Source organism: Pteropus medius, unplaced genomic scaffold (assembly GCF_902729225.1).
Source record: "Pteropus medius unplaced genomic scaffold, Ma_sr-lr_union100, whole genome shotgun sequence".
Taxonomy (NCBI): domain Eukaryota; kingdom Metazoa; phylum Chordata; class Mammalia; order Chiroptera; family Pteropodidae; genus Pteropus; species Pteropus medius.
Window position 1 is genome coordinate 9,437,118 of NW_024342474.1, and position 15,059 is coordinate 9,452,176.

The 15,059-nt window shown below is 33.5% G+C and overlaps 1 pseudogene; it reads left to right on the forward strand.

Moving 5' to 3' along the window:
- Positions 1 to 5,375: 5,375 nt before the first annotated feature.
- LOC120605174 (uncharacterized) lies at positions 5,376 to 5,494 on the forward strand (annotated as a pseudogene).
- Positions 5,495 to 15,059: the final 9,565 nt, after the last annotated feature.

Here is a 15,059-nt window from a genome sequence, read left to right on the forward strand (position 1 = left end):
CTCAAACAATTGCCAATCTGCTTTATGCCACTATAAATTAATTTGCACTTTCGAGAATTTTACATAAATGGAATCATACAGTATGGACTCTTTAGTCTGACTTCTTTCACCAAGTACAGTTTTTTGAGATTCGTCTATACTGTTGGGTGTGTCAATAGTTTGGTTTCTTTTTTTTACTAATGAGTAGTAGTCCATAGTTATGGATGTGCCATAATTTGTTTATTTATTCATCTTTTTGATGGACATTTGCATTGTTTCTAGTTGGAGCTATTACAAATAAAGCTATTGTGAATATTTATATACAAGTCTTTGTATGGATATATGTCTTCATTTCTTTTGGTTTAATACCTAGGTCACACAGTAGGTTTAGATTTACTTTCTAAATAGCTGCAAACTATTTGCCAAAGTAATTTACCACTTTGCATTCCCACCAGCAGCATATGAGAATTCCAGTTGTTCCACATCTTTACAAACACTTGGCAATGTAACTGCTTTTTAATTTCGGACATCCTAATAGGTGTATAGTGATATCTTATTGTGGTTTTAATTTGCATTTCCCCAATGACTAATGACTTTTCATGTTTTTACTTGCCACTTTTATAGCTTCTTCGATGAAGTAACTGTTCATATCCTTTGCACATTTTAAAATTATTATTATTGAGATTTTAGAGTTCTTTATACATTCTGAATATAAACCCTTTATCAAATATATGATTTGCAGATATTTCCACCCAGTCTTTGGCTTGTCTTTCAAAGAGTAGTTTTTAATTTTGATGATGTCTAATGTACCTTTTTTTTATGGATTGTGCTTTTGATATTGCATCAAAGAAATCTTTGTCTAATTTAAGATCACAAACATTTTCTCCTATGTGCTCTTCCAGTTTTATAGTTTTACATTTAGATCTATAATCCATATTGTGTTAATTTTCTTTGCGTATGATATAGGGTCTGGATTTAAGTATTTTATTTTAGGTTTTTGTTCTTGTTGTTGCAGATAAATATCTAATTGTTCCAGGATTGTTTGTTTGAAAAATAATCTTTTTAACTGAATTGTTTTTATGCCCTTGTCAAAATCAATTGACCATACATGTGTAGGTCTATTTCTGAATTCTATTCTGTTCCATTGATTTATTTGTCTACCTTGATGCCAATACCGCACTGTCTTGATTACTACGTTGTTGTAATAAGCCTTAAAGTCAGGTAGTGTAAGTCCTCCAGATTTGTTCTTTTATTTTATATTATTTAAGTTATTCTAGGTCCTTATAAATTTTAGAATCAGCTTATCGATTTCAACCAAAAAAAGAAAAACATCTGCTAGGATTTTGATTGAATCTATATATTAATTTAGAGAGAACTGTTATCTTAACCTCATTGAGTCTTCCAATCTGTAAGCACAATATAGCTCTCTAGTTTGGTCTTCTTTAATTTCTCTCAGCAGTGTTTTATAGTCTTCCATGTATAGATGTTTCATATCTTTTCTCAAATTCATCCCCAAATATTTCATATTTTGTGTTATCTTAAATACTTTTTATTTCAGTGTCTATTCATTGTCAGTTTGTTAAAATACAGTTGATTTTTATATATGATCTTGTATCCTACAATCTTGCTAAAGTCACTTAGTTCTAAGAGCTCTTTTGTAGAGTACATAGAATTTTCTATATAAATGATCACGTTATCAATGAATAAAGAGAGTTTTACTTCTTTCTTTCCAATCTGGATACCTTTATAACTTTTTTCTTGCCTTATTGAAAGAAAATTATTACTCCAAACTCCCAGAGTCCCCCCATAGAGCATGAGGTACTCTACTCATTGCTCCATCCACTGAGCAAGGTTTCCTTGAGTGCAAGTGGAGATGGCTTTCCTTCAGTATTAGACATGCTGTGAAGACCCAGTCACTTCAGTACCGAAATCTTAAATTTGCATTTTTATGATTTTGGCCTCTAGCATATATATACTTACACATACATATGCATACAGTTGTTTTTTTTTTAACACTCCCCACTAAGCTCAGGTAGCTCATCCAAGATCCAGCCCTCCCCAGTCCTACTCTAATCGTTATAGGTATATGACCTTGGTCATCAAGCCAGGTTATCCTTTCTCTTATGGTGAGCTCCTCTTCAAAAGTATTTGATGTCTTTGCAAATGACATCAGTTGTATCCATCTTAATCCATCTGGTATTTTTCTAATAATATTAAGCTTCAAAAAGGAAAGTAGCAGAGTTTTAGCCACTAATTCCCAGAAGACTCCTTGTACCTTATGTATATATACCCATTTCTTTTTTTTTTATGACCTCTGAGAAGGGCAGTATTTGCCAATATAAAACAAAGACCTGTTATATACTTTCCCCTTTACAATGGTATCTATCGGCCTTACATTTATCTAGAAGAGACCATTCAAGAGATTCTTCTCAGGTAAAAGGATATCTGCTCCAAGAAAATTTGTAAATTCTAACTTTAGAAATTCATATATAATAAAAATATAACCTAGAAATAATAGTAATAAAGGAAGGAAAAAAATGAAAACAAGAGATTTTTTAATAAAGAGATTAAATAAGATTTGGAGAGTAAATTATGGAAAACAAGGAAGAGAAAGAAGTCAAAGAAGGTTAGATAACAGAGAAAATAGTATCACATCTTTAGAAGAAAATGGTCAGTACGTAGGAAAACATAAAAGGCAACTCTAGGTGGTAAGGTGATCAGTTAGATGGTGGACACGTTGAGTCTGGTTCAGATGCTGAGAGGCAGTAAGAATTACTGAAAGAAGGTTGGGTAGTGATCGGGAAACCTGAGGTCTAGTTGTGACACTGTCACTAACTCACTGTGAGACAGTGGTCAGTACTGTTGGAGCCTGCCCACCATTTATTTCAGACTGCACCTTCCTCATTTCTCATCTAAGAGAAACCAGATTTAGTTTCGGCATCTCCTCAACTTAGTAGAGCCATGTGCTTCAGAGGAAGCTGGACTCAGCCTCAAAAGGTAAATTCTGATTGGTCTAAGACAATTACATGTCACAAGTCTGACCAATGAGGCATAAAGGAAAGTTGGGCATGAAGAAGAACCACCCAGGAAGATATGGCCCCTGTTTTCACTGGACATTGTCAGGTCTGAATGGGACACTAGGTACAGCTATCTAACCACCAGAAAAGCAGGCCTGTGGACAGACCAAAATGCTGAGGATGGCGATGCCAGTACATAGAGAGAACCTGGGCCCTTGACACTGCCACTGAATTGCTACATTAACCAACCCTAGCACTCCATACTCTGGTACGTCTTGTTATGGAAGAGCGTACATCTAAGCCAGTTACATTGGAACCCCTTTTTTTGAAGCTGAAGCCACTGTTTGACCCAGCAGCCCTGGCCCAAATCAATTTACTCTCTACACCACCATTTCTTTCCCTATAAATTAATAGTGGTCTAAGAACTTTTCTAGCTCTAATCACCCATGATTTTACTGTTACAGGTAGAAATAAATGTGCAGCAGTCTGTTAAAAAGGAATAATGAACATCTAGAGAAAGGCCAAAACAAAAATACAGATAGAGGAGTTGCATGTGTGATGTGAGACTCAGCCTTGAGGATAAATGAAGTTAAAAACTGATTGCTACAATAGTAACAATAACACCTCATTTTATCTTCAAAATATTCTGCAAAGTGGCATCATTGCCATTTTCTATGAGCAAACCAAGACACAAATGTCAAGTACAAACAGCGTCCCAGATTCTAAGAGATTATCAAAATTTCAACAGTGTCACATGTCCAGACAGGTCAAGAAGAATGAAGACTAAGAAAAGGTCAAACACCTTGATGATTAGGTGGTTCTTAATGCTTTCAAGAAAACAGTTTCTGGAAAGTTGTAGGAGTCAAAGAGTGAAAAAGGGGAGTAAAGAGTGAGAGATGTCAAGGAAGTAAAGACCACTTTTAGCAGAAGTTTAGCAGTGGAAAAAAAAGGGGAAAGATAAAACGATACTTCAAGGGAGCAACAAATTTGGGGGAGAAAGTTTGTTTTGTTTCTTGTCTGTAAAGTGGAAAAGGCCCAACGTACTGGTGGGTAGAGGGAAAGGGGTGAACAGATGAGAAGAGCTGAAGGTAGAAGAGAAAAAGGGCTTCACTGAGGGAGCAAGAACCTGAGGACAGGAGAAAACATGCTCTTTGCTTTCCCTCCATTGCCTGCTCCTTGATCAGTGAGAGCTCTAATCGATGGCCAGACTGAGCTGATGTAATCACTGATACAAGGCATTAATAATAAATGAATGTTATTTCTTTTATACATTATCTTAAGGGTCTTTTATAAAAGGACCATTGGAAGAAGACCAATGTATCTTTCCAAAGCTTATTTTTAAAATTCATAATTACTACAGAAAAGTGTCACTGTACAGTAAAAACCAATATTTATCTCATTCTCTTAACGGAATACAACCTAAAAGAAGAAAAAGATGAAAAGATGTTAAAAATAAAATGGTTTTATAATGGGTCTCCAATTTCACTGTGAAATTACCTAAACCTACATTACAGAGAGAAAATAGAAATAGAATAATAGAAGTTACAATTTAGTAATAACTTACTATATGCCAGGCCCTGTGCTAAATACTTCATATATATTATTTTATTTAATTCATATAACACCCTGAGAGATAGATGTTCTTAACTTTGTGCTGAAAGAATTGAGGCTCAGAGAAGTTATATCCCCAATATATAACTGCACTATTCTATACCAGTGTTCATAAATCAAACAATTATTCATATGTACTGACTGTTAGCCATATTCCAGGAAGTGCTATGTACTTCCTAGTCTCATGGCAGCCATGTGAGGTATGTTTTTATTATCATATTCAGATGCAAATCCCAGATCCAGAAAATTAGCCATGGGATGCTTGAGTTCACCCTTTCAACCAATATGCTCTGGTACCTCAAAGATTTTAAAAAATAAAGTCAAGAGAAGACAATTTGAAAATGGTTTTATAGGATCGCATAACATATCCAGCAAGTATGAGCCAAGTCCCCAATTCCCCAAAAGAAATAAATTTCCAAAGATGAACATGTTGCCACTAGTATATAAGCTTAATAACATAATTAAAATCTTTCAAGTCAAAATTGAATGTCAGTCATGAGACACTAAAGTGTGATATGTTTAGTTCTTTCCCCTTTATAAAATAGTAATTGATGTTCCAAAGAAAAGAATGTGTTTGTTCTATGGTTCAATTTACTATTAGCTTCCAAGTGCACATTGGCTCAGACCTTTAAAAGGTCAATTCAGTTTCCTCTGAATTGAGAAGTAGTAACTAGAATAATCACAAATACTGAAAAGCATCTTTTAGCAAACCAGTGTCCTTACTCCATTTTGTAGAAAGGAGAAACATTGCATTAAAAATATATTCTGGTCTATGGCCATGCCACCTTGAACACGCCCGATCTTGTCTGATCTCAGAAGCTAAGCAGGGTCAGGCCTGATTAGTACTTGGATGGGAGACCACCTAGGAAGACCAGGTGCTGTAAGCTTAAAAAACATATATATATATATATATATATTTTCTGAAGCCATGTTGCCATGGTTTAAATCTAGTCTCTGCCACTTAATTCTTTGTGATATTTGGTAATTTTCTTGTCCTCTCTGTGTCTCATATCAACTGTAAAATTGGGATATAATGATGATTAAATGAGTCAATACACACAAAGCCTGGCACATGATAAGCACTATATAAATGTTAGCTGTTATGCACACTTGGATGTTTATAACACCATTTGTGGTGGCTTTGTTCTCAGTTTACTCTTGCCTGGCTAGATAAATTTAAAAATTATAACTTTTTTTAAGGTATATTTGTAGCGTTGTCCCAGAGCATTCTTGCAGGGAGGGAAAAAAAACTCTCTTTGGAAGCCTTTTTCACCTCTTTGGCTATTGGGACCAGCTACATAATTTGTGGGGCCCAGTAAAAAATGAAAATGTGGTGACCCTTCTTCAAAAATTATTAATATCTAGATGGCAACAGCGTTAAGGTAAGAGTGGGGCATCTCTGAGTGCAGTACTCTGTACAACTGCGCGGACCACGTGTCCGTTAAGCCGGCCCTATTTGGCATCATTACTTTGGTAGGAAGGTAAAACTCAGAGCTCTCTAGCTTTACTCGATTGTTTATTTATTTTTTAGAATATTTTTTTCCTAACCCTACCTTGTCCAGGAAAAGATTTAAGGTAATTCTCTTTCTAGGGAAAGAGTCTGAGAAAGAAAAGATTCAGAAAGCCAACTTTCTGTTTCCAGGGCAGATTTTCGCTATGTCATTACACACAACTACTCTCCTGGAGTGTAGAGGGAAAAAATCAAACAATCTTTAAGTTAATAAGGATTCATTAGTTTGGCGATAAGCTCAGGGAACTGTCACCTCTCAGCAGTAAAGCCTGAGGCGCAGTGGCAATTCTTTACCTCCAACCAACAACGTGAGTCCTAAACTAACAACTAATGGTTTTTATTCCCATAGAGAGAACCAAATGAATTTTCTAACAAGCTTTTTCCTTTGTGATTTTTCTCAAGTTAATTCCTAGATCATTCAAGAATATTCAAGGCTAAAATCTAGTAACATTAGCTTTGTATCAATATTAAGTTACCAGGTGTTAGCTTACCATCTATTGAACATTAAGAGAAATGCCAAGCCTCCTTTTTAATGAAGAGCTTTGATTTATTAGGTTCAAATAGCAAATAAGTATAAGACTACACGTAAGTATAGTGTCTTTTATTTCAAAAACGTCTAGCACCTAGCCTAGATTTAACCCATATGTCTGTCCTATGGGCTAGCAGGGAGAAACTCAATCTATAAAAGACTCATTCCCCTCTGAACCCTCTTTGAACTGACAACTTGGGAAGACCTGCCATTTGTTTAACTCATTTGCTCCATTTCTTTAACCTAGGCACCCTTCAAAACTCTCAGCAGTCTTGAATCTCCAGGAATTGTTTAGAAATGAAGCAACCGTATTCACTCAATCATCAAGTCATGTAGATGAGTGTTTCTCAATCAACTGCAATGAGGTCCACTTTGTACTTCCTGCCCATGTGATCCAATACTTTTATAAAAGTATTTTATACTCCTCTAAATCACTCCTCCACTTTTTAGTTAACCAGATCTTCCAAAATTCCAAATCTAATTATGTTACTCTCCCGACTAAAACCTGTCAATTATTTCCCATTGCTTTCGGGATAGAGCCTAGCATTACACCATCTAACCTCTGACTTTTTCTCTAATATCTTATTTCACTATCACATTCACTTACTGCTATCACAAACACACACACACACACACACACACACACACAAAGAAAGGCTTGCAATTTGCACTATAAATATACCAATATAACAAAGATATGGAGTGTCACATCTCCATATCTTTGCTCATATTAATGCCTCTACCTAAAACATCTTTCTTCATCTTCTCCACCTAAAAACAACAACAACAAAAAAATCTACTTACTTTTCAAGATCCAGTTCAAGGGTCACATCTTCTACGGAGCTTTCTCCATCTTCCTGCCCAACTACTGCTTCAGAGATCTGACACATTCCTTTGTATATTTACTGTACCATGTACATATTGTGATGACTATAACATTTATCACACTTATTTATGTCTATTTTCCTCACCAGACTATAAGTTGCTCTTGCACAGATACCATGTCTAGATTTCTTTGTATTATTTCCCTAGCACTTAGCCTACACAGTTTCCAGCATATTGTTGGCACTTGTGAATGGAAGGAGGGAAGGAGGGAGAGAAGGAAGGAAGGAAGGAAGGAAGGAAGGAAGGAAGGAAGGAAGGAAGGAAGGAAGGAACGACTGGACAAATGATAAGGAAAAAATAAAGTTGAAAAAGTACAACAACCAGATCAAGATGTTCCTATATATCCTGTAGTGAAATTTGAATTTTATCCTAAAGGCAATTGAAGACTTTGAAGTATTTTAAATGGAGTTGTGACAAAATCCCTAATTGGATTTTTGAAAGATGGGTCTGGCAACAATATGATGGGTAGATGCAGATAGGAGGAAACAAATGAGCTTAGAGAGACAAGTTCAGAATCTATTGCAGCAATCCAGGCAAGAAGATGGAGAAGAGATGGAGAGAAGATTGGTTGAGAGATATTTAGGGGGTTGAACTATGAGACCTTTATTGATCAATAGGAATGAGAGAAGAGATGATTTCCAGATTTCTGTTTGGGTCACTGATGGCAAACATTGATCAGAGGAATAAGAATAAGAACAGGAAGGAAAATAACATGTGAGCTCCTTCCTTTCTACTCAGTGGCAACTTCAAAGCTTCACATTTTTCTCAAGTTTCACCTCAGATGCCCAGCAGAGACACTCACTGGTTTCTCCTTCAGGGAAAATATCAGTCATCAGGCAAGAATCTCTCCACTTCCTTATTCTCACAACTAACTTGTCTGCATCTTCCTTGTTCAGGCCTCTGTAGAAGAAGTACCCCCTGAGGTCTCCCCCAGCCCTGAGCCTCAAGAATTCAGCCCTAATGAGAGCCTTTTAGCCTCTTTCTCACAACATATAGCTTGAAATATTTCTCATATTAAAATGTCTGTCATATCTCTTTCCACCTGTTGTTTATTCCTTGCTTTTCTTTAACAACCAACTTTCTTTAAGATAAATATCTACTGTTAACTTCAAGATATATTTGCAGTACATTATCATTGTAGAAAGCTCAAAAAATACATAGAAGTATAAAAGAGAAATTACTTGTAATTTCACTATCCAGAAATAGTTCTTGCTAATTCACTGGTATATTTCTTTCTAAAAATTTTTCTATGTAGAGATACAAGTATGTATAAATATCTATTTTATAAACACTTTTCACTTCAAATTATAAATATTTTGCCATTTAAAAAAATTTTCCAGTAACATCGTTTTAAAGGATATGTGAATGATCTATTATCTGGCTATACCAAAATTTATTTAATAATCTCTTACTATTGGATTTTAAAATTTTTTTAGTATTCGTTGAGATAAATAGCATTGCACATTATAAACACCTTTACTCACATTTCAGATTGTTTCCTTAGGATAAATTTCTAAAAGTGATACTCCTGTGTTAAAGAGTATAACTTTTTTCATCTAATAATCAAAAATAGTATCTGATAGTTTTGTTCTGCATTTCTTTAATTAAAAGTAAAGTTGGCCACTGAACCATAAACTTAAAAATGGTTAAGATAGCAACTTTTATGTTACCACAATAAAAAATTGGGGGAAAAATGAAATTGAGCATTTTTAATATTTATTAGTCATTTCTATGTTTTCTTTGAATTATTTATTCATGTCCTTTGCATTTAAATATTACACTCAGAATAGTTTTCTTATTGATTTTTATGAGTTCTTTATATACTAAAGGCATTAAATGTCTTACTGTCAAATTTATTGAAAGTATTTTTCTCTATTTGTTTTGTCATTTAATTTTGTTTATGGATTTCAATATTTATGGAGGGGGATAGTATAGAAATATTTAAAACTTTTATACTGTATATTCAAATCTTTCAATAATTTCCTTCGGGATTTTTTCCATTGCTATTATGCTCAAAAAGTTCTTTTCCGGCCAACCATCAGGTAATTAATTGTTCAACTACATGATTTTACTGTAGATATTGGTCTTTAGTCCTAGCAGTAAAACAAAGATGAAAACACCTATTCTCTATCTCAAGATACTCTCTCTACTAGTCAGTGAGAAACAGATATATACACAGATAAACACAAATGCATAAGAAAATGCTGAAAGAGAACATGTTTATCCTACTTAATAGAGATTCATGACTAGGTCAGAGGGCCAAATTTGCCTAAAGCAGTTCATCCCCAAATTAATAAATAATGGTTTTACCATTATTTATTAATTTGGGACCATTTAACACATTCACAAAACTGCTGTTTCTAGAAATATATGAAATGGGAATATGACAGCCCATCACAGCTAATCAGCCCCTTCTTCCTGGCTCTGGAGGTTTTAAAAACAATGACTCATGTAATATTTCCCAGGCAACCGTCCATCTAGTCTTCCCACAAGTCTGAGTTCGTCAGCCTGTCTCAATTTTATCTAAGAAATTAAATTTCAATTTTAGTATTATTAGCACGTTTACTGGTTCACTGTTTTTCAAAAAACACTTTAAAAAGAAACATGTAAATTACAATGAAGATAACAAGAAATGAAAAGCCTCAAGTACAAGGGTAATGATTGTTCATAAACAACCATTAATAAAGGTTTCAAGAAATTAATCAGCACAGATCGGGGTAGCAATGTGAAGGAGGTCTTCATAGAAATGCTTTGCTTGGAAGGTTTTGGAAAATTCTGAGTCTCATATATCGCTAACAGGAGTGTAAAATTGGTACAACCTTTCCATAGAATAATTTTTCAATATGAGTGAAGAGGCTTTAAGGCTTTTTGATACAGTAATTCCATTGTTTGAAATCTATTTTAAAGAAATCATGAGAATATTTTCCGTAATATATATCACTGCAATGATCATATGATGATCATTGCAGTGATATATATTACAGCAAATATTCACAACAGCCTCAAAAATAGGGAAATAAATAAATTTTGGTAGAGTCATACTACAAGATACTACACAACCATTCAAAACTTTGTTTTCAAAAAATTATTTTGTAACTACAAAATAGTCATGGGGATGTGAAGTACAGCATAGAGAATATAGTCAACAGTATTCTATTAACTATGTATAGTTCCAAGTGAGTACTAGAATAATCAGAAGGGATCATTTTATAAATTATATAAGTGTCTAATCACTATGCTGTACACCTGAAACTAATATAAAATAATATCGAATGTAAATGCTAATTGAAAAATAAAAGTTAAAAATTATGTATAATGACATATGAATATGCTTTCTATATAGCGTAAGATAAAAAAATATTACAAAAGATATGTATGGTTGATTCTAATTTAGGTATATGTTGCATAAAAGAGGTGGAAAAAATATACCAAAATGATTTTCTCTGGCTAGTGTAAATATAGATGCTCTTTACATTCTGAATTTTCCAAATCTTCTACAATAAATGAAGTTCTGTGGGAGAAAAAAAGTTATTTTCTGTGAATGCTTGCTCTGTGCAATAAAAGGCCAATCCTTGTGATTGGCTATGAATAGACCTATTTTCACTCATTTCCAGAAACATGGTGATATTTAGAGGTATGGAGCTTATTAAATGCTTCTATGGAAAGGGTATAGAAGACATGCTTCAACCTTTACTTAAAAGATGAACCAAAATATATTCCATATTCATTTATGTTCCCACTCAGACTTATAGCATCTCCAAAACAATATATCACTTCTTAAGGAAAATAATTAAGAAAAAAAAGCACACTGAGTGTTTACCATATGCCAGGTAATTTCACATACATTATCCTATTTGATCCTCACAGAACCCTGTAACACTGAGTTTGAATGCATTTAAGCAACTTATCCAAATTTATAGAAGTATTAAGTATTAGAGCTTAGATTTGAAATCCAGGCCACTGACTCCAAGTCAAGAGCTCACTACAACTGCCTCTTGTATGCATATCTGCACATTTGCGATATATATGTTGTCCAAAAAAGGTCCACGTCATTTCGATTGTCAGTTTTGAGAAATGAGACGTTCATATTTTATACTCATTTGTTAGGTATAAAAAATAAATATATATATTTTTTTGCTACTTGCCATTGATCTAAGCTTGGCTGTCCATTGACATTAATACCAAAAATAAGTTTCAAACTGTTTCATGAGGCACTAATACACAGTCTTCTCAAACAGCAAGACTTCCCTAACATTTTTAAAAGATTCATTAAAAAACTTGGGTCACAGATTGTGTATTTAACTTTGTCTTTCCAGATTCACTTCTTTTATCATTCCCCAAGTCACTAAAGATGTGTATGTATCTTTACTGGTAATTCCATTGTATTTACCATCCCTCCCTCGGACTCCGTTTTCCCACTGCACCGAAGAAAATCTCACTCATCTTCATTAATTCTAGACAAAAATCAGTTTCAAATTTGGGGTCAACATTTACCCATTGAAGACAGCTTTCTACGACTTACCCAATTCTGCTTTGACCGTTTACTCTGTATTGTTCTATTAGTGATGTATTTAATATGTCCTAAATTATTTCATATTTCTCTACATATCATTTTGTGTTTGTCTTCACTTTGTTTCTACCTCTTTATGGTCTGAGTTTCTCAGGATTCATGACCATATCTTTTTCTCTCTTATCATCCCCAGATACTTTATTAAGTGTCATATAGATATTTTATTCATATGTATAAAGGGAGTCTAATAAATGTTTGTTAATTAACTGTCCTCAGCTTACTCCTATTCACCTACAAACATAGATTCATAAGAAAACAGAAAATGAAGAGGAGAATGAGTATTAATACTTTGAATTAATATATAAGCCTGTTCTCTCTTTTTATTTTATTGATTTCTCTTAGTCTGGGGGAAAAAAAATCTCCCAACTTTTCTTAGGAATTGCAAGATTGATGGCCAATTTCAGAGAGCTGTCAGTGTTTGCACCATGATTGAATCTTATTAAAAGTATTATAGAAATTCAAATTATATTATTTTCATCTTTTATGTGAAAAAAATTTAGTAATGTTCAAAACTATTACCATATATTAATTTGCCCCTACAGTTGTTGAACGCATCCTATTAAGAAAAACTGCTCTGGCCTAAAAGCTTTTATATATGAGAATTTCTACTAACCGAATGTATGGCCTTGACCTTACTTAAATAATTTAACCACTTGGCTAGAAGTTTCCTCATCTGCACAGTAAGAATACACTGCTCATCTCAACTGGATGGTTGTGAGGATCCTATGAAATAAGAAATGTGAAACACATTATAAACTCTGGTGATATATACAAATATGAACTTAATTTTCTTAATGCAGGGCTTGCTATCTGCTCATTCAGTTGTGATTTTTAATTATTCTCAAGGCCGATTGATACGCTGCCCATTATTGAATGACAACACCTTTTTGTCTTCATTGAGACCATTTCCATCTCCTTGCTTTCTGTGTGCTTTATTGAAAGGTAATTATTGCACATTACATGCCCTTTAAGAAACAGTCCTATTTTTGTCTGATCCTTTTGTATCAGTTTGATCCTTCTGTTCCTCTAATACAGACTGTCTCCTCAAGTACAGTAAAAACCTGTATTCAATTAAAATTCTTGCACAGTCTTAAGTGTACAAATAAAGTCCAATCTAACTATGCAAAATAAACTATGTTTCTTAAACAAGTTTTCATTAATTTTTATCATACTCTATCAGTTCCTCTATCAAAACTTTGCTTTTTTAATTGGTCTGGCGAAATTCCCAAATATGCACTCTTCCAAATGCTCTGATTTGATTTTCTGATAGGAAAAAAAAAGTTATTTGGCATCAGAACTCCCAAAATATCCTTAAGTAATTAGAGAAAATAGAGAGGAAAAGAAAGTATAAAAGTTATTTCAGGTTATATGGTGGCTTGAACACACGTTTCCAGCCTCACCTCTCCCGTAATCTCATTGAAATGACCACGGAAATCAAAATACAAATAAAACATAAAAATATGTATGAGCAAACCTACATCAGCAATGGGAACTAGGGCAAAGGACAAGCACTTACTAGCAACATCAATGACAATCTGCTAGACATAAACAGACTAATCTGTACTGGGTAGTGCAGCCGTTTATTTACCCTTTTATTTAACCATTCTTCTTCTGATACACATTTAAGTGATTCCAATGTTTTTCTACTATTTGTAGTGCTATGGTGAAACTTCTTGTGCACACAAATTTTCTCTAGAGCTGCACTACCCAATACAGTAGCCACTAGCCACTTCTATAAATAGCTTGTTTGGGTCTTTGCCACTTCTATAAATAGCTTGTTTGTGTCTTTGCCAATATTTCTATCAGATTTGTTTGTCTTTTTCTTTTATATTTGGAGGAATACTTTATATATTTAGAATAAAAATTTTAAATTAGTTTTATGTGATATAAATATTTTCTCCCATTCTGAAACTTTTCTTTCAAACTTTATTATAATGTCTTTTGTTAAACAAAGAGTTTTTATTTTATCTTTGCCTTTATGGTGTATGGTTTTAGTATCTTATTTAACAAATCCTTCCTTATCCCAAGTTCAAAACTACATCTCCTGTATTTTCTCTTTAAATATCCTCAAATGTTAAGAAGTTTTGCTCTTCCTATGTAAGTCTTTAGTTCCCTTAGAATTAAAACTCTTTCATGTGGATAACCATCTGTTCCATGATAATGTGAATAGTAAGCCCTGTTCCCACTCATTTGACATGTCATACACTGAATCTCTCTGTATATATGTGGTACTTTTCTAGACTTTCTATTTTGTTCTATTCTATTCCGTAAATACAAATATATGTATTTATATATCCTTGCACAAATATGACATTATTTTAGCTATCTTATGCTTATGATAAACATTGATATCTGGTAGCACAAGTCTCAAAAATTTTTCTTCAAAAGTGTCATAGCTTTTGTTCTTTCTAATGAATTTTCGTATTAGCCTGACAAGTTTCATAAAAAGCACTGAATCTATAGATTGATTTGGGAAAAATAACATCATTAAAATATGCAATCTTTCTTTCCAGAAAAATGCTAAACATTTCTATTTATTCAGATCTTCTTTAATGTTGTTCAGTAGTGTTCTATTTTCTCCATAAAGTACTACATATATTTTATTAGGCATTCAAAAAATACCTTATAATTTTGTTGCTGTTATGAAGTACATATTTTCCACTAATTTTTTAAACTATGATTAGCAATACAGGAATATTTTTGTGTCTAGCAAACTTGCTGAATTCTTATTGGTTATACTAGATGATCTTTAGAGTATCCGTGGACAATCTTATCCTTTGAAAATATGAAAAAATAATTTATCTTCCTCATCAATGTCTTATTTCTTTTCCTTATCTTTTTGCATTTGCTAGGACTGATAATACAATATTGAATAGAGGTGCTGCCAGAAGTTTCTTCGTCTTGCTCTTAAGTTTAACAAAAATGCCTCCAAATTTTCACAACTGAAATACTATGTAA